We start from the raw sequence: 20,044 nt of genomic DNA, 5'->3' as shown, positions 1-20,044 counted from the left end.
CTCCTAACTTCCTAAGCACCAAGACGTAAGTTTAATCGGTTTGGTTTGTGTGATTTCAATTCAACAAGGAAGAATCATGGTTGGAGTTGAAGTTGTTTTCCTCTATTTTTCCCTCTGTTGCTCTCGGCCACCAAGGAGAAATAATGAACAAGATGAACCAAAAATGAATGATAAGAAGGAAGGAAATTAGTTGGTCAAACACCTCTTGGATTGCCACCACTTGTCGCAACAAGATTAACTCTTATTTTTTTTTCTTTTCTTCCCTTTATTTAGTCCAAAATTTTGGCTGCTTTGGAGGATATTTTAGGGGTGATTAGCTGAAATAAAAGCAAGGAGATTAAGATAATAAAGTAGTATTCAAGTGGTGTACTCAATCGGTAGCAAACGGTGCATGTCGGTTCAAGCCGATTTTCCTTAACTCTCGCGTAATTGTGTTTTAACTTATAGTTCACTAACTTATTAATAGCACTTCTAATCATACACTTCCATTTATTTAAAACTCACTCTTAACTACCAAATTTAGTACACGCACCTCACCAATTAATCACACTACCAAATTACGCAAAAACCCTATTTTACCCTAACTATAAAACTAAGGGCAAAACTCTTAATTCTATTATTTATTACAACTATTGAGGGAGTAAATGAGTAGTAAAGATATTGTAAAGTAATTTAATCAAATTAAAAGGGAATTTTAAGAAAATATAGAGAATTTTGCAAGTCCTCACACTCTCTCCTCCTTAAAAGAATTTTTACCTCGAAATTCATACCTTTATTCATAAATAGCTCAGGGTACTTCTCCTGCATGTCTGTCTCTAGTTGCCAGCTTGCTTCCTCCACCTCATGGTGTTTCCATAGAACCTTAACTAGTGGAATTTGCTTATTTCTCAAATCCTTCACCGTCCGATCTAGTACTCAAATGGGTCGTTCCTCGTAGGTTAAAGACTCATCCAATTCAATATCTTTTGGTGGCAAAACATGAGTCGGATTCGGGTGATATTTCTTAAGCAAAGAAACATGGAAAATATCATGGATCCGAGATAAACTAGCTAATAACTCTAGTCGATAAGCCACATTTCCTATCCGCTGGAGTACATTAAAAGGTCCTATGTATCTTGCTTGCAACTTTTTCCCCTTTCCTGCCTTGATCTTTCCCTTCAGTGGCGTAACCTTAAGAAATACCTTATCCCTTCAAACTCCAAATCCTTTCTTCAATAGTCGGCATAACTCTTTTGTAAACTTTGGGCTGTTTGAAGTCTCTGACGTATCACTTTTACCCTTTAGTAGGCATCCTCAACCCATAGTATTGTTGCCGGATCTATAATTTTTCTCTCTTCTACTTCATCCCAATGAATTGGGGATCGACATCTTTGTCCATAAAGTATTTCATATGGGGCCATTTGAATAGAAGAATGATAACTATTATTATACGTAAACTCAACCAATGTCAGATATTGGCTCCAACTCCCTCCAAAATCTACAATACAGGCTCTTAACATATCCTCAAGAGTTTGGATAGTTCTTTCTGACTGTTCGTCAATTTGAGGATAATAGGTTGTGCTATAGTTCAACTTAGTGCCTAGAGTCTCTTGCAATTTCTGCTAAAAGCGGGATACAAATCTAGGGTCTCTGTCTGATACTATGCTTACTGGTACCCCGTGTAATCTCATAACTTCGTCCATATAGAGTTTCGCAAGTTTCTCCAAAGAGTTTCATGTTCACTAGTAGGAAATGCGCGGTTTTAGTTAATCAGTCCACTATCACCCAAATCGCATTATGACCTCTTTGAGTTCGTGGCAATCCTAATACAAAATCCATCGTTATGTGCTCCCATTTCCATTTAGGTATCTCTAAAGGCTGTAACAGACCTGACGATTTTTGATGCTCAGCTTTCACTTGTTGACACGTAAGGCACTTTTGTACAAACTGAACAATCTCCGCCTTCATATTATCCCACCAATACAGACTTTTGAGATCCTAGTATATTTTGCCACTACCTGGATGCATCGTGTATCTAGAGCGGTGAAATTCCTCCAAAATCTCCCTTTTCAGTTCCTCATCCTCTGGTACAACAACGTGATTCTGGAATCTTAGAATCCTATAAGGACCTAGGTTAAACTCAGGTAATTCTCCTTTCTTCACTCTTTCCACCCACTTTTGTATCGTTGGCTCTTTCTTTTAAATCTCTTTAATTCGGTCCAACAATGTCGATTTCACCTCAATATTTCCAACGATAATTTTCTGCGGCTCAAGACGAGGGTTCCATTCACATACATTTTCTAACAGGTTCCACTCTTCCACCATTAAACCTGCTAGTTGAGCCTTCCGACTTAAAGCATTTGCTACAACATTGGCCTTTCCTGGATGGTAATTAATGGTACAATCATAATCTTCTAAAAACTCCACCCACCGACGTTGTCTCAGATTTAACTCCTTCTGAGAAAATAAGTACTTAAGACTCTTATGGTTTGTGTATACCTCAAATGTCACCCCATATAAATAATGCCGCCATTTCTTCAAAGTAAACACCATAGCTGCGAGTTCTAATTCATGGGTTGGATAGTTTTGCTCATGAAATTTTAACTTCCGAGAAGCATAGACAATTACATTCCTATTTTGCATTAAAACACACCCCAATCCTTCTCTCGAAGCATCAGTATACACCGTATAGCTATCCTTCCAATTTAGCAAAGTTAACACTAGAGTCATGGTCAATTGCTTCTTAAGCTCTTGAAAACTATTTTCACACTTAACATCCCAAATATATTTCCCTTGTTTCTTTGTCAAATTCATTAAGGGTCCCGCAATTCTCGAGAAATTCTCTATAAACCGGCGGTAATTGTGAGGACCCAAAAATTTCTTTAGAATTTCCTCCCATTTTTGGAAAAATTAATTTATATTTCCTTCTATGTTTCTTTACTTGATTATTTAACTATTTACTAGCCCTAAATTTCATGGTGATTTCATTAGTTGAGCCAAGAGTTTTACTTTTACTTTCAAGTTACAGTAAGTTAAGGTTTTGGCATATTTTGGTAGTTAATTGGTGAGGTGTGTGTATTAAATTTGGTGGTTAAAAGTGAATTTTATATAAGAGGAAGTATATGATTAGAAGTGCTATTTATAAGTTAGTGAATCATAAGTTAAGATACTAGTACGCGCGAGTTAAGAAAAATTGGCTTGAATCGACGCGCACCGTTTGCTACTGATTGAGTACCCTACTTGACCACTACTTTCTTGCCCTAATCCTCTTGGTTTTATTTTAGCTAATTAGCCTCTAATTAACCCTTAAAACAGCCAAAATATTTGACCTACAAAAAAGAGGAAAAGAAATAAAAAACAAGAAAAAATTTGGTGGTGCCAAGTGTTGAACATCTATGCAACTTTTGACCAAGACTTCATTGGTCTTTATCTTGGAATTTTGGACTAAAAATCTCTTCATTCCTTGCTCCTCTTGGCCGAAAATATTGAGAGAAAAACCAAAGAGTGACCTTCGACTTCAACTTCAATTTCAAGCTTGAATCTTGAGTTTCAACCGTTAGTTTTGGAAACTACTCCATAAAAGTGTTAACTAAGGTAGATTTCAAGGTGCTGGTGGAGTGATTTTGTAAGGAAAAGCACTAAGCTACCATTTTTCTTGAGGTTACAAGGTACTTTGGTAAGAAACTTCCTTTTCTCTTGCTAAATTTGGTATAGAAGCTTTCAATCTTGGCTTGCTATGGTTGATTTCCTAGTTTTTGATAGTGTAATAGAATTTTCGGCTAGGGTTTGCATTTTCAGTTTTGATTAGTGTTGTTTAACTAGTAAGTGATGTTATTGAGCTAGGATATGGATTGGTGAAGTGATTAATGGCTTGGTTGTGACATGTTAAGAGTAAAAGTTGAATTTCCAGCATTTGGTAGTGATTCTGTCCTGTTTTTGGACCCTTTGAGAACTGCATATTCGTCCATGATAAAGGACAAATTAGTTCTTGCTCAAAACACTAAAGTTGTAGGGATTTGAGTTAGATTTCTACCTAGAAAATTTCAGCTCAATCGGAGTACTGTAGCTTGTGAAATGACTAAAATACCCCTGACTGCCCAAATGCCTTGTTTAACAGACAGCTTTCTGTTTTCTCTGAGATTTCAATTTTTGACCATGAAAATGCATGATTTGGCTTTGGAGGTCTTCATAATAAATGTAGGCCTATGTCTTAGCTTCGAAATTCCATCAAATTTACCTCGATCCGATATACCTAGCTATAGTTATGACCAAAACACCGAAGGATGACAAATCTGCCACTTATAAGTTTTCCTTAAATGGATTTCCAGCTTTGATTTTGATGGAGTAATTGCTAGAATTACCTTGTATTTGGATGATATTAAGCCTAGTTGAAGAGCTATCTTGTTAAGCTTGCTTATATGTTGAAGTTGGGCTGAGCTGAGGAAAGAAATGAAGCCCTAAGTGGCTAGAAAATAGTTAAATACAAAGGGCATGCTGCCCAAATTTCTATTACTTGCTCTTATGAATATTAGTAAGATGTAAGGTTTGATTTTAGGGTTAGTTGGATCTTAAGTTACATATGTATCCTTGAATGTGTGACAGCCCACCTTCCCCTAGGGCGTACTCTAGGGGTTAGCGAACTACCTGACCAACTCTCGCCAGAACTACTAAGCCGCACACACGAAGGCCAAACCATTCTGAAAGATATTACTACGATCAATCGATTGAACGACAACGAATAACGAAGAACGAAAACAAAAATGAAAATGAACAGTCGCGGCCACGTCACAATCTGGCCAAGACTTGGCCGGACATTCGGCCGGATTCAAGGCAGTGAACAACCCAATTTTTTTTTTCAAATTCCCCTACAAATCCGGCCAGGTATCTGGCCAAGAACTGGTCGGATACATGGCCGAATTCCGTGAATAGTTTTCCCGCCAAATTTTTTTTTCTCTCCTCGTTCAAATTCCGCACTCGTTCGAATCCCAATCAAGTACAAGTAAACTTTGTGTAAATCTAGAGAATGTACATTCCCAAGCAAATATATCACATAGACATAAAGAATCACATCTATATACATACATTGGTAACTTTACAAATCAAAAGGAAACTTTGGATCAAGATACAATTAGGGTTTTCCCAACTATAGAGGAGCAATACAAAAGAATGCCTATACTAGCTCAATTTTTTCTTCAAAACATCACAGTTCCAAACACTATGCCCTGTAAGGAAAACAAAGGCAACAGAGTGAGCTTTCGCCTAATGAGATACCAACACGCCAAGTACATGTGAATCACAAAAGTACAATTGTACTCAATCCAAATATAACCATCAAACAAATAGTAATAATCACCACATGTAAACAGGAGTAAAAGGATACAAATGGCTCTCAAGAGCCCATTTCCTCTTTTACAGTACTTGATCATAGCTCGTTGACTCTTCGTCAACGCTTAACGAACAAACATGACTGGAGACCCTACTTTACCTCAATTCCGTCCACCACACATACCCTTTATCGAACCCGAACACCAAACAAAACAGAGGTGATAATACTCGAGTATACCAGAATCCAGAGTCTTAAATACCTAAAGATTCCCCAGAAACAGTCCCTATGACTTGTCAATTTCCTCGATCAAGCCCTTGCTGGCTCGATTCAATTGACTGCTTAATGAGGTTGAGCTCAGATTTAACAGTAAAGGTCGTTGGAAACACGTCCAAACAACACCAGTTCAGGCACAGCTAAGAAATTCCAAGTTATACAGTAAACAGTCAAATAAGTAATAAAGAATGAGCATGATAAAGTACATCCTCGTCTCATCCAGAACAAACAGAAATTACAGTCATTCAAATCACAGATTTCAAGTACGCATAAAGCAAAGAAGCAACAATTATGTGAGTACATCACCAGTTCAAATATAGTTAACTTAAACGTTTCCTCCCGAGGCACGCCTTGAATCACCGGCATGTCCTACGCACAACCAAGAAAACAATTGAGACTCGATTACGAGTCATTTACCTATTCAATAAACTACTAATGCAAGGCCAAAATAGAACTTGGAAGTGAAAATAAGGAACAACTGGTGCCATAGGCCTAGACAACCCCACAGTCTCTCATTTCCACCCAAAAGCAACCCAACTCAAAGGAATCACATAGACTCAAAACTTGGACAGCACTTCCCCTTAGATTTCCTTACTTTTCCACCCTACAAACAAACACCAACTTGAACCCAAAACCACCACAATTGCACATACAATTGCTATGCTATTAAACACACTTCATTAGGGTCACAATACCATTCAATCTTAGCCAATTAATAGCTCTAAAACCAACCATAACAAAGCCCTAAATTCAAAACCCTAAACTGTAATTGAGGTACACAAGCTGAAATTTTTCGTAGGCAAGTGAAACTAACATATCCAAGCTCAAAATTGCACATAACAAACTACCAAACCATGGCTAATCATCAATCATCACATGAGGGCAGAAAATTCACTATAAAAAACTGAAATTTACCATAACCTTACTTCAAATCATAAACTTTCTCGCAAAACTACATATTTAACAACTCTAATCCACTAATTTGCAATTATTAAGAGCAAAAAGGAATTTCTAGGTGAGTTACCTTGGAACCTTAGGAAAGATGGTAGCTTAGGGTTTCTTCTACAAAAATCACTCCACCAAGACCTTTATTCCTCCTTAATTTGCACTTCTATGGAAGGATTTGCAATTTAATCGGTTGGAACTCAAGATTTGGACAAGAAATTGAAGAACAAAGTGAAGTCTCTCTCTTGGATTTTTCTCTCCCAATAGCCGGCCAAGCAAGAAGGAAAATGAAGGGAATTTTAGTCAAAATTTGATTTTTAGTAAAGGTAAAGAAAGGTTGGTCAAAGTCCACAACCAATGATTTCATGACACCTAGCTATCCTAAGCTCATTCTCATCCTTTTGTCTACCAAAGGTTAATCTATGTAACTAACCTCTAATTGTCCCTTAACACCTTGTAAATAACATCCCTTCATGCAAAACTTCACTTAATCATCAAAATTTATCGTACTTTACGCATTAGCAGGTCCCACGTCCCATAAGTACTACTAATGTCACATAAACTAACTTGTACTAGGAAAATGATTTAAAACTATACTTAGTTATAAAAATATTTAGGAATTTAGTCTAATAAGGAAAAATATAGAAAAATGTATGTAAGGGAATAAAATAATGACTAGAAAATAAGAAAATTTTCGGGTCCTCATAGAATGCACTTCAATAGTAGTATATGAGTTATTTTTGACCAAGATTTGGTATCAACTAAGGTGAAAAGTGTTAGTTTTATCTCAAAAATTTTGAATTACATTTGCTCACTTCAATTTGGGATTGGTTATTCTTTCAACTACGGATTCCTGGAATTTTCTTTCGTCATGTTTGAATGTTAAATGGTTTCCAAGGATTGCTAAACAGATTTTCGATAGGCGAGTGTGTACTTTATCGCACTCGACCCAAGCCCAAAAGTGAATTTTCAATGTTTGAATGCTACTTGTACATGAATGTAAGATTTTTGACTGAACTGGACCCTTGCCTTTCGTTGCCAGTCGACTTGAGTCAGAAAAGGACTCGGTCGGGCGGCTGGTGATCCTGCGACAGTGTGTGATGCCCCCACTTCTCCCTAAGGCGAATCAAAGGGTATCCGTGAGACGTCTGCCCAGCTCTCGCCAGGACTCGGTATAATTCCCGTTCAAGCTTAATGCAATACTAGCTATCACAACAAGATAAAGTAAGAAAGAGAAGTCGCTTCCACAATTAACATTCAAACTTACACCACGAGTTCCAAAATACATCAAGTACCCAATTCTTACATCAGGATCCCAAAATACACATCAAATTTCAAAATATACAACAGCCAAAATATCTAGCCAATTGCATTTGAAACACTAATACACAAGCACATCCAGAGAATTTCTTCGAGATTCACTCCAGGTCCTATCCTGTTAAGGAAAACAAATCTACAGGGTAAGCAAAATGCTCGTGAGGCCAAGAACACACATGCAAGCATATAGTCCAAGTAGCAAGCCCAAATAACAGGTCAAATGATAAAGTGCGAGTAGTTAACAATTTCAATGAAATGTAACCAGAAACAATTTAAGGATATGGTAGCTCTCAGGAGCTAAGTTTCATTCACTTTGCCTATGTTATTCGTATACCTTCCCACGATGACTCTCCATCAACCGGGTCGGTATTTCTAATCCGTAGATCTCCACTTACTTCTCATGTCCGTCCACCGTACACCGCACCGGGCCCGTATGACATTTATAAGGCGATACTCAACGAGTATGCCAAGCGAGATCTCTCCAATAGATCAAGCTTTTCATGTGATCGTCACGGCTCATCGAGGTTCCCGACCAAACCCATGCCGGCTCGAGTCCCAAGGTCGGCCTATGAGTTTGGGCGTCCCCCATGTACATTTGAATGTCGAGGAGATTCACTCCAGCGACGTATGCAGCCATAGCATACTATTTCATGTTATTCAAGCATTTGATATATCCAAACATTTGACATATTTTCAAGCATTTGATATATTCCAGCATTTCAAGCATGAGTTATTCATTTCAAATGAGAACGAATGCGATAAAGTACACACTCGACTCCATTTTCAAAATCTCAAGTCATGGATAATCACCAAGTAGTCATACACTTGACACTCACCAAGTACACAAAGAAGAACTATCACTTGAAGTTCAAGCGTCTACTGTGGGATCCTCTTGAAGGTCCTCACACGAGTCTGAGCAATTAATAGTGGATTATCATTTATAATCCCAGTTATCACAAATGATTGTACGCTTGTACAATCTAAAAAAATTTTACTAAATGAGCCTTAATTACTCGTAAAATCGAGACTCAAAGATGGGGTTTCAAAACACAAAAGAAATCGAGTTTTCATCTTTAAAATCAAGTACAAAACGTTCAAGTGATACCGAGAGGAAAAGGAGAATTCGAAAAATTTCATTTCCTTAAGTTTCGAAAATTTTAGTTTTGATATGAGATTTTTGAAAAATCGTATCTGACTCTTTACAAGTCCAAAATTGAAAAACTTGGTACCATTGGAAACTCCTTCCAAGTACTAAAATTTCCTAGAAGACACTTTTCCATGATTCCAAATTGAAGACATTCAAAATTTGGCGCAAATTTACTGTTTAGGCTTGCGAGACAGTTTCAGGGTTGGTTTTGACCAACTTTGAAAATTTGGCAAAATTCACACAATGTGAACTAGCCTCTAAAATTTGAAACTCAATTAGAGTTATAATCAAGGTTTAAAACACAATGAGCAGAACAAGAATCGGAGTTTTGAGCACCAAGATATGGCGGCTCAAATTTACTGAAAAAGTGAGACCGCTAGGCCAATTTTCCATATTTAAATCATGGAATTTGGGACTTTGTTTGAGCATTGAAATGGACTTAGAATGGTATCAAATTTGGCAATATTATCCTACCATATAAGCGCTATTTCCCTGTCAAATTTCATAGAAAAATTCATTTGGAAAGTTGGTTAGCAAAACCATCAAAGTTTCCAAATCTCCAAGGCAAAGCTGCCTTGCACCTCTAGTTTTCTTTTCTCAAACCTTTGGCCAATGAAAACATCACAAATATGGTTAATTTGTGTAGAAAATGTCTAAGAAACATCCAAAATATATTTGGTAGATGATTTATACCAAGAATTTCGAATAACAAGTCCCAAGTCAAGATTGGTTACAAATTAGTCCAAAAGTAGGGTTTTCTTTCACAAAGTCAGTTTTGAAATCTAGCCACAACTCACTCAATTCAACTCAAAATTGAGTGTGGTTGGTGGCGTTGAAAAATATATTCATAAAGCTACAACTTCTCAGAAGAAATCATTTTAAAAATCTGTCCACAACTAACTCATATTTGAACATCAATTCGCTGCTCAAAACAGAGCTTCCAGTATGGACGCGAAATAGAACAGGCAACTTTACAAGGTTGGTACAGATTACTCAGGTGGAACCAGGACGAGAATTTTATACCATTGGAAAACTGAGAATGTTTAGTTTCCATTTCCACAAATGGCACTCGATTCTGACATCGGAGCAAAAAGTTATAGCTGGTTGCAAAACACTGCCAGAACAATATGGAAAAAATTCCAGTTTTGATGAACTTTTGAAATCACAACATTTGGCCAACCAAATCACGTAATTTTTTGTGGAAACCTTCCTCACAGCCCACACAACATATATACATTATAAACAAGTCAATTGAATCTCAAAAAAATGCTCTAAAACCCCTTTCCTAGCTTAAGAGGATCACCGAATGATTTGCAAGTTATGGTAAAAATTTGAGATGATTTGGACAAGAAATGAGCAAGAAAATGAAGAGTTTTTGGGTCTTGTTTCTTCCTTGGAGTTGGCTGGCTGCTTGAGCAAGAGAGAGAGAGAGAGTTTGATCAAAGTGAAGCTTCCAATAGAAGCTAAAATGTGTGGCTCAAATTAGTTCAAAAGTCAACTCTCTCCCCGCGCGCGCATGCGCATTTCGTGCTCGATTTCTCTCGAGTTTGTTTCACTTGTGCACTAAACTTCTAATGCACTTCTATTCATACTATTATTATTCACTCTTAATGGTCTAAAAATAATGGTTTAATGTCTCTCAATTAAATCGCGCGCGTAAAAACGCATATTTCCAATTTGCGCGCGATAAAGTGAAATTTCCAAAAAATTCTTATAACGATAGTATAGCTAACTAACACTTGAACATTTAAACATAAAAAAATACCTATTTTAAGACTAATGTACAAGCCTCCAATTTTCCAAGCTTATTGTATGCTCGAATCGATTATTGACTCCCAACGTGTATTCACTATTCTCAATAAACGAATTTTCCAAAAATAAATTTTTGTAACAAGTCATTTTAAAAATACATGTAGGCCATAGTTTCATGTAATTGGGTCTAAAAATGTTGGAATAAAATATTCGGAGCAAACGGCCAATTAAATATTTAAATAAGCCAGTAATAGGAATTTAAACTAAGTAAATTCGCGGGTCCTCACATGAGTCTAGTAGTACTTCCTCAAATCTCTAATAAATTTGTATCAATGCGTCTTTCGAAAAACTAACGACGCGCGAGCGGTATGCACTTAATTAGAACTCATTCACCTTTAATTCCTCAATTAGTTTTTCTTAATCTACTATTGGTCATTTTTAATTTTTTCCAAGATAATTACACTCTCGAATAAAATATCACCTCGAAACACATGTACTCATTATTTCTCACTTAAACAAACCTCCGAAAATTAAATTTGCTAATGGGATGTTTTAAAAATATAAGGAAGACATTGTTCCATATGAATGGATTTAAAATGGTTGAAATAAATTATTTGGAGAAAATAGGTGAATAAATATTTAAATAAATCAATAATATTCGATAAAAATAAGAAATTTTTCGGGTCCTCACATCCTCCCCTCTTTAAAAAGAATTTTGCCCTCGAAATTCACACCTAGGACAATATCATTCCCTTCATGGTTAAGCCTATCAGATCAATCACCAACTTATGTTTTTCCAACTTATATTTCACAATTTCTATTCATTCAACTAGCAATCAAACCTTGTTTTTTCCCAATAGATATTTTAACTTCCGAGTCGTAGGGCAATCTAATTGGCCTCATGTCTAGCTCATACAGGTAATGTCTTCACTTTTTTAATGCAAATATTTTAGCCACTAACTCCCAATCATGAGTTGGCTACTTTCTCTCGTGTTATTTTAACTTTCTAGAGGCATATGCATTCACCTCATTATGTATTATTAATATACCTTCTAACCCATCCTTTGAAGCATCTGTATAAATCACAAAACTGCCTTCTCAGCTCGGTAGGGCTAACACAAGTGCATCGATTGAACATTTTTCACTTTCAAAATCTTCCTCACATCTAGAGTCCCAAATAACTTGTCAAGTCTTGCACTCTTATAAAAATCCTTAATAAACCAAAGATAGTATTCGGCTAACTCTAAGAACTCCAAATTTCGGTAGGATTCTTTGGTTGTTTCCTCTTATACAGCTTCCACTTTAACTGAGTCAATAACAATTCCTTCCTTAGATATTGTATACCTAGAAAGGTTACTTCTTCCAATCGAACTCACGTCTATCGAACTTAATGAAAGTTGGCGCTCTCTCGAAGTTTATAAAACTATCATCAGGTGTCTTTCATGCTCTTCTCAAACATTAGAGTATACCGATATATCATCAATAAATGCCACCACAGATTATTCCAATTACGTTTTAAAACCCCAATACATTAAGGCCATAATTGCTGCTAGTGCATTAGTCGACCCAAAGGGAGTGACTGAAAACTCAAAGTGTCCCCATCTTGAATTGGAAGCGGTCTTAGGCACATCAGTTACTAGGATTTCCAATTGATAATAGCTCTACTTTAAATCCAAATTGAATAGTATCACGGCTCCTTGCCGTTGATCAAAATTCTGGTCTATGTGAGACAACAGAGTATTTGTTCTTAATGGTCACATCATTCAAGTCTCGATAGTCTAAATATAGCCTTAAGTCTCTATTCCAAATATGATATCCGGTCCCTTAATCGTAGACTCACTAAATCTAACAAATATTTCCTTTCACCAACTCAAATCTCACAATTTAATATACCAAGTTGGCAATCAAGCGTTGGGTCCCAACTTCAACCCTAAGTTCTCGATTTTTTTTCACCGATCCCTAGTCATCCCTAGGATCTCGGGGTTGGCTACGCTCTCAAATACCATTCGATCACGTCTACTACCATCCATGTCTTATTACCAATCTAAAAGTGTGGGGCAAAATTTAAATATACATGTAAGTCATAAATTCAATTTTCATATGTCATAAAGATCATAATAATTACATCCAGTTGGAAGAGGTTTATCAAATCATTTCAAAAAGAAAAGAGAAAACAACAAGATTATAGCAAAGCGGGCCAAGTTGCCAAGATATAATATAACAAAAGACTTTCCCTTATGCAAAAGATTAAATCTCCAATAGTGCTGGTCTAGTCTAGGGTAAAACTATAACCTCTATCCCCCTGAGTGAAGTCAAACCATCTCGACTTGTGAAACCTCCATTACTTGGGTCCTCTTCACAGCCATTAATTTTAATTACTCTCATCTGGCATTCGATTGCTTTGAAGCGAACCTAATTGGCTGCTGAGTATTTCTTCCTCTTGTTAGGGGTATTGGGGCAACTTGAAATTTGATGTTCTTCCAACTTTCCCGATTTCTTCCAACTTTCATTCTCCATGTGGTTGGGCTTACCACAGTATCCACAAGTCGCACGAGGAGTCATGGCCTGACCAGCTTGAAAAGTTTCTTTGTATTTCGTTTCCAGTTCTATGTTCTTATATAGCAACTCAATTTTCTTAGCATATTCTTGTTTCCACCGCCCTTCCTAGTAGTCAACCAACTTCTTTTGAAACTCTACCTCCTTTCAAAGAAGGTTCACTTCCTTACACATCTCTCCTAAATTTGTCATCTTACTGGTTGGTTCAAATCAAATGCTAGCCTGCCAGGTAAATCAAAGGATCAAATAAGTAACTATTCACAATGGAAGCTCGAGCCATAATACTCCTTCATTCGTCTGCTTATAGGTTATCTCGGAATACAAATTTTAACTATTCTCTGTTTAATATGGGCGAGCTCTTAAGTCTCCACGAGATTACTATTAGTAATTATAAATGCAACAAGGTAAGGGGGCCTTATTCCTTAATATAGAAATTCCATGTCTTAGTCCACTCTTCAATACCTATCTACAAGGTCATTCGAGAAGAAATCATAACCTCTTGTTCTCACTAGTGCCTTATTGTATCTTTTCAAATCAATCTCACTATTTCGAGGTTAGATTTTTCGTGAGCTTAGATGGAGCGAACTTCAAGAATCATTCTATTTTCACACCTCCCTTGATTCTTAGGTTGACTTATTGATCTAGAGTTTGGGTGCTCAACCAACCGTACTAGGACATCAATCGTATGGCCAATAACAGTAACTATGTGATTGTTTTCCTTCATTTCTAGGGTTTCGGTTTAGTCCAACAGTTGTTCCCTAATCATCTCCTTGAGCTTGGGGTTGCTTAACCCCTTGCCCTCAGTCCCTTTTCACTTCTTTGGCCTCTCATAAATTTAACATTCACCAAGGCATGATATAAAATGAGTGTGCATTAACGAAGCTTGAAAAACGACACTTTGATCATGCAAAATGAAAATTAAAGGGAAGATACTGGAATAGTCGTAGATGTGTACAACACAATCATAGATTTGAAGTCATAAAACAATAAAGTCAGGCATCGCATGAGTAGCGTTTAATTGCTTCAAAAGGTAGGAAACATAGTGAAACAAAATACAAAATGCAAACTATTAAAGTAGTTTAAATCACTAACTTAGTGATTGGCGGCGCCAAAAGTCCGTACTACCTCCGTAGGATCATTTTCATTTCCAGTACTAGGAGTTTTAATCTCATGTCCCTTATCGAGTATCTTGCCATTCTCCACTTGTTCAACCAAGGTAACATACCCCGGCCATCGACTTATTCATCCAGTCTTTAGTTTCGTGTACTACCCTAGCAAGTCGGTTCTTAGCTTTTTAAAGCTGCTCACTAAGAGCCTTTGTCTTTTCCTCGCTCCTCAGGTACCCCCATCTCCACTTCAGGAATTCTAATAGTCTAGGCATTCACAATTGCTTTCAGTTCTCGATTATCCTCTCGAACTATCCCTATTTCCTCGGATAGCCACTTCCGTTGGTTGGTCACTATTAACACCCCATTATTTGGGCATGAGTAAGTCCTTTGGAAATCACATAAGGTCCTAGTTCAGCGAGTTGGGTTATACCTCTAACGAACTCCCCTAGGTTCTTCACGGCCATGGTCACCGTAATGCATCCCCGAGACGGTTCAATGCCACCATTACCTTCTGTAACTTACAATTAAAATTAAAAACTTAAGTGGGACCAAATATACTAAATAAACTAGATTTGATCATCTCATACTATCCCACATGTTCCTTATAAGATCGAGAACCCCAATCGTCCATTAATTCAAACCTAGATTCTAATTTTCATTCCTACTAGCGATCACTTTGTGATAGCCCCACTTCCCCCTAAGGCGAACCAAAGGGTTCGGCGGACCGCCTACCCAACTCTCGCTAAGACTCACTCAAACTCTTCAAAAGAAATAAGAAATAACCTCGAGAATAAAAAAAATAAATCCCAAACTTGAACGCATACTTACAATTATTTCAATCCCAAATAAAACGAAAGTTCTCAGTTCTTAATACATCCAACTATATTCAAGCACTAGGGCGAGAACCATTACAAAAATTCAAAAGAACTAGATTAAGCTAGTCTGTACAGGTCTCTTGTCCTTACTCGCATCCCCTGTTAAGGAAAAAAAACTAACGGAATGAGCTAAAAACTCGGTGAGGTTCCAGACACATAATCAACTTAAACAAGGACATTAGTCATGTAGTAGCAAGTAATCCATGAAATAATTACAATATAAAGCAATGATAACACATTCATTAAAAGGATACATGCTCACGTGGAGCCTTTCATTCTTTCTTTCTCGTTTCATTTCCTTATTCCTCCAATATTTAAAATTTCATTTGTAATTGAAAACCTCATTTCGTTCTTTCTTTTTATTTCTGCCCCTTTTGGACATTGGCCAGACTTCACCCGATAACGTGGTAATACTCGAGTATACCAAACTTTCACCTAGGGTCACCAAATCGCCCGACCGAATCCGCTTCTGGCTCGAGTTGACCGGCAACGAAGGGCAAGGGTCCAGTTCAACCAAAAGACTTACATTCATGCACAACTAACATTTAATCACTGAAACATTGAAAATTTCACATTTCATTTAGGTCGAGTGCGATAAAGTACACACTCGCCTAGCAAAATTCATTTGTAACAAACATTTATCATTTAATCAAATATCCACAACAAATCATATAGTTAATGGAAACATAACAAACAAAGAACACTCACCTATTTAAACAAAAGAACGTCCAAAGTATTCTTCCGGGTGATACCCTCAATCACCAAGGAACTCTAATATAACCAAGAGAAACTATCACCGAATACTTACTAGTACAATATATAAATGTGAGTTTTAAAGTAAAAGTGTACATTTAAATTTTACGGTCGAGAAAAGGAAAATAAATAAACCCTAAATTCACACCTAAAGCCTCGCTTGATAAAATTAGGTTTTACAACCGAGAAACTCTAGGCAATTCTTCTTTGTTTCGGAAAGAAAATGAGTAAATATTTGAAGTTCAAAACTTGACATTTGTATCTAAGTATTATGTTTAAAATGGTTGTCACATTCACCATGCGAAAATGTACAAGTTCAAATGAAATCGAGCTCAAATAATACCATTCAAGTGGACCTAAGTATCTAAGCAAAGTCAGTCCAAAACATCACAAAATCACATTTCCAATCTCACTTTTACTTGCTCAAATTTCAAGAAAATAAACGGACAGCATTTCCCCTTAATTTCTTCACTTTCCATCCTACAATCGAACACCAAATTTCATCCCAATTCAGCCACAATTTCGCATACAAATCATAGGCGATAAAACACTTTTCGGCATAACAACCACAACTTAAGCTACACTTATCGGATTAAAACGAATCTTATGGCATTTCGAAACTAAAACATATACCTACATTTCTTATGAAGACCTCCAAAGCCAAATTGTGAGGACTCATAATTTTATTATTTCAAAATATTATTAAATTGGTCATTTTAAAAATATTTCATACTCTAGTTACCCCAAATAAATAAATAAATAAATAAATTTACTAAAGTACATGAATTTCTCGAAAATAAATTTTACCGATTGGTTCTTTAAGCGCATATTATTTTAATGCCCAAATTTATTCAAGATGAATTACTTATCATGATTTTTATTGTTATATATACTTGGATTATCATATTGTAGAGTTTTAGAATTGAATAAGTTGAATTTCCAAGTTCAAACGAGAAAACCCTTAAGTTTGACCTTTATACGCGAGCGTGCCAAAAAAGCCCCGACAGGCACACTAATTTGATTAATTGGAGATTTTAAGAACATGAGACTACTAGTAATGTACTACTAATGTACTAGGGAAATTACTTCAGAGGTTTAGTGCACAAAATTTGCAAACGAGCACGAAAATTAGACACGCGAAAACCCTAAACGGACCTAGCATGAGTTGACACTTAGACTTAACCATTAAGTCACCAATTCTCTCCACTTTCATTACAAAATCTGATTTCACTCTCTCTTCTCTCTTCACTCTCTATTTGGCCAAAAATAGGAAGAAAAAAAAGGGGAAGAAAAAAATCTAGTCAAAATCCTCACAAACTTGCTTTAATCCACTTCCAAATTTCATCATCCATTAGAGGGCTTTAATCCTAGCTTGGAAGAGGGGGCTGTTCATAAGTTTTTTTGGAGGAATTTTGGTCAAAATTTCTGCCCTAAAGTTGTCCAACTAAGTTCTTGAGGTAACTCACTCACCCACACTTCAATCTTGCAAAATTATAGCTCAAATGGAGCAAAGGCAGCATGGGTTTGCAACCTATAGTAGAATTTGGGTTGATTGGTTGAGTAATTATTTTCTTGCAATTTCACGACATGCGTGAGGGCTTGAGGATGCTTATTGGTGGCTGATTTGATGAATTAACATGTTGTGGTTGCTGATATTGTGCTATGTTACATGTATATAGAATGATTGATGGAATGAAGTTGGAAGAAAATTAGAAATTTGGAGAAGGTACTGTCCGAAATTTTAAGGACTTGCTGCCCTGTTTTGCTTTGATATTTTCGTGCATAATTTGGCTACAAATGTGAGTGATATATGTTGTGTTATGTGTGTGGTGATTGTCTACAAAACAATTAGCCAATTTGGTTGGATAAATTTTGAGTTATGAGCAAAGAGGCAAAACTGGACTAGATCCAGAAATTTTCTGACCAGTGATCTTGTGGAGATCATAACGTTTTTCTCGATGATCAAAATTGAGTGCCGTTTGCGGCATTTGAAAGTATACTCTTAGATCTTTAAAATGGTACCAAGCTCATTTTCTAGTTCGTCGCGAGCGATTCATGGCGAGTCTTGAAAGTTGGCTGCCTGTTTATTACTGTTCATCCGAGACTGTCCAGAAAATCCATTTTGTTGCTTGATTTTGAACCACTTATGTCTGGATTTTGGAAATGATTTCTTCTAGACAAATATAAACCTAGTTTCAATTTGGAAACCACTTATGATTTTGGAAACTGTTTTCAATTTCACTGAGAATCGAGTGAGATACGGCCCAATTAGCAAAGGACATTAAATCTGGAAAATTTCTGGAAAGGCCAACAGTCCAGGAATTTTAGCGAAACTTCAACTTTTATTTCTTGGGCTAGGAACATTGGAATCGAGTTCCATTTTTTTTATTTGAAACCTGGATTGGAACTTTACTTGCATATTAAATTTCAAAGGCTGGTTTTGATTCTATGATTTTGCCAAAATTCCAAAGTTATTGGAAAAACTTGGACTGTTTTGACCTATCTTCAATGAATAGTAAATTTTCTTGGAGAAATTGACTTGTTTCTGATTTGATTCTTGGAAAGTGACCTTCTACAAAGTTGTTATGCTTCAAATGAATTTTCTGATGGTGTAAAATTTTCCATTTTTAGACTTTCCGAACTTCCAGACTGATTTTTTCAAAGAATGACTCGAAATGTGAAAATTTCCAATTTGGACCTAAATGTTCTTTTAAGGGCCTAGGTTACATTTTTACAACTCTTAGAGTATTTTAAACCTATTTTCATGGTGAACTTGAGTTCACCTATCACTTGAGACCTCATTTGAAAGTCGATTCCTTATGAATTGAAATACTTTGGAAACTTGAATTTTGGAGTCAAAATTGACTATTTCTTGTCTTTACACGAATACTGTATGGCCTGGAATTTGATATACAATGCATTATTGCATACCTTCAGGATCTCAAGAGGACTTCGAGGGAACTCCCGACAAAGCGTCTTAGAGCCAATTTCTCGAACTTTGACTTTTGATACTTGGTGAGTATCAAGTGCATGTTTACTTGTATTTCACTTGAGATTTGTTGCCTACATGAACTCTACTTGAACTTGTTGTTACATGAACTATACTTGTTGAGGGAAGTGTGTACTTTACCGCACTTCATCTCCTTTACTGGGATCAATACATGACTTGCTACATGAATTACATGAAATTACTAGATTTTACATGTACATGACCTGAAGTCGAATGCAGAGAAAATCTCATCGACTAAAGCTTGATCTGTTTTTGAAAACCTGACCTGCGGGGACGCCCAAACCCAATGGTTAAACCTCTTAATCTCGCAGCCAATCGTGAGGTCTTGGTCGGGAAAACTTGGTAAACCTTGGGACCTGAAACTTGATCTTTTGAGATCTTGCTTGGCATGCTTTAGACCTAATAAAAGCATATAAACACATAAATCACGTATAGCACATAACACATAAGCATGATATCTAGATGCAAGGGTCTAAGAAAGTGGATAACACATAACATATAAGCATGCAAAACATACCAAGCAAATAAAGCAAACAAGCCCTAACTATTACATTGGGGGGCCCTACTACAATCTAAGGGGGGAAAAATGAACAAAATAATTAATGCCTAACTATTACATCTTGGCATTTTAATGCCCTTTAAATAATCAAATTTGAACAAATTAAAACAAATAAAGCGAGCAAATAAAAAAATGAAAAATGAAAACATTCAAAAGGGCATGCAATAAAGCACATAAAGTCACGTAGGGGCACATAGAGTCAAGAAAAAATCAAAATAAGGAGCAGAGTATACCTCCCTTGCATTGGTGATCAAATGAAGGAAAAATTAGCTTCAAAACAATAGAAAGGTCAAGGCACCAATTAAATAGTAAAATATGAATAAAAACACAAAAAAAATAAGTTAAACCAACAAAATCACCAAATCTTTCCCAATTGCAACTTAAATGTAATCAAATAATGCATAATTACAAAGAAGGTAAATTACCAATCAATCCAAAGAGCA

Source organism: Coffea arabica, chromosome 11c (genome assembly GCF_036785885.1).
Source record: "Coffea arabica cultivar ET-39 chromosome 11c, Coffea Arabica ET-39 HiFi, whole genome shotgun sequence".
Lineage (NCBI taxonomy): Eukaryota > Viridiplantae > Streptophyta > Magnoliopsida > Gentianales > Rubiaceae > Coffea > Coffea arabica.
Note: the sequence above shows the minus strand (reverse complement) of the source record.